Source organism: Bos javanicus, chromosome 12 (genome assembly GCF_032452875.1).
Source record: "Bos javanicus breed banteng chromosome 12, ARS-OSU_banteng_1.0, whole genome shotgun sequence".
Taxonomy (NCBI): domain Eukaryota; kingdom Metazoa; phylum Chordata; class Mammalia; order Artiodactyla; family Bovidae; genus Bos; species Bos javanicus.
In genome coordinates this window covers 23,293,066-23,295,058 of record NC_083879.1, presented here as the reverse complement: position 1 = coordinate 23,295,058, position 1,993 = coordinate 23,293,066, and positions in this window count along the sequence as shown.

Genomic DNA, 1,993 nt, shown 5'->3' with positions numbered 1-1,993 from the left:
TGTTTCTCCCTCCTTTTCTAGCCGCACTCACATGATCTGTCATTTAGCAATAGCCCCATTGGCCTCGATCAACCGTACTAAACTAAACCCTACTAAACCCCTACTAAACTACTAAACCCATGTGTCCTCTGTGCCACAGGGCCTTTGCACATGTTACCATACATATTATTATTTGGTTAATGTTTGTTTCTTCCTCTAGATCAGGGGTTGGCTAATTGCATTCAGCTGGGCAAATTTGCCCTACCACTGAGTTTTTGTAAATAAACTGTTACTGGAACATGGCCATGTCTTTTTGTTTCTATGTTGCTTTTGGTCACTTCTGGGCTTCCCTGGTGGCTCAGTGGTAAAGAATCCACCTATCAATGCAGGAGACATGGGTTCAAGCCCCACGTCAGGAAGATACCCTGGAGAAGGAACCATAACCTACTCTAGAATTCTAGCCTGGGAAATTCCATGGACAGAGGAGCCTGGTGGGCTACAATCCATGGGGTTGCAAAAGAGTTGGACATGACTTAGCGACTAAACAGCCATAACATAGTTGAGTGGTTGCTTTTTAGAGACTGTATAGCCTGCACAATCTAACATATTTACTGTTTATCCCTTTACAGAAAATGGTGACTCCTGACCTGTCCACTGTAACTTCTATGAGGGAATAACTGAGTCTATTTTTTTTTTTTTTTCTGCCATGGCACCTCTAGCATTTAGAACAATGCAGACACATAGCTATCATCCAACAGACACTTGTTGTATGAATGAATAAGTAATTTATTAAAGACGGTGGTGGTGGTAGTTTAGTTGCTAAGACATGTCCGACTCTTGCAACCCTATGGACTGTAGCCTGCCACGTTCCTCTGTCTGTGGGATTTCCCAAGCAAGAATACTAGAGTTGGTTGCCATTTCCTTCTCCAGGGGATCTTCCTTAACCAGGGATTGAACCCATCTCTCCTACATTGCAGGTGGATTCTCTACCACTGAGCCATCAGGGAGCCCTTATCAAAGATAACAGCTCCCAAATTGTAAAGCTCTTTCTTGAATCCAGATTCCCAGGCTCCTACCCCAGGAGTCCTTCTTTCATCATATGACTTGGAAACAAGGGCAATTTTGCACTCATTCCAATACCAAAAACACTAATCTTCTAATTTTCTGATGTTCATCTTTCTCATACCAATATTCCAAATGATATTTTGTTTGTGGAAACAAAACAATACAAAACAACTTCTGAGATTTCCCAGCTCATCTCAACTTTCCTGGTCTTTTTTCTTCCCAAACATGTAGTTATTTTCTTCTTAGCAACTTCATCTGAAAAAACCTCCCAGATTGTGGGTTACTTTTGCCAACTGCTTGATAATCATAATTGCCTTCTCCACAAACTCAAATTACAGTAATAACCATGCAGGGCTGTCATCCACAGATTGTAATTATAAGAATTAATATGGAATATTAGAACTTAAGAAAAGGCGGCTGGGGACCAGAAACAGATTAAAACAGACACACAAGCACACGCACAGTCAGAGACATTCTGCTTTAGACTCCTGTCCTCTGCATGCTCCTCATACATCCTGGGTTATGACTTGGTGTGGAAATGATGTTACAGTCATAGTAGGTTAAGAAACAGGCTCTGAGCTCATGTTGCCTGGATTTAAAGAAATCCTGGTTCTACCATGAACTAACTGTGTGACACTGGGTAACTTAACCCCTTTGTGTTTTTCTCCCCCATCTGTAAAATGGGCATGTGGATTGTCTTTACCAGGGTCATCTGTGTGAGAAATATATGAAATAGTACATGGACAATACTCACAATAGGGATTTCCCTGGCAGTCCACTGGTTAGGATTCCATGCTTCCACTGCAGGGACATGGGTTCGATCCCTGGTGGGGGAACTGGTTGGGGAACTAAGATCCCACATGATTCACAGACAAAAAAAAAAAAATTTCAGAATAGTAACTGGCATTAATACATGATAACCATTATTCCCATGAGTGGGAACTGAGCT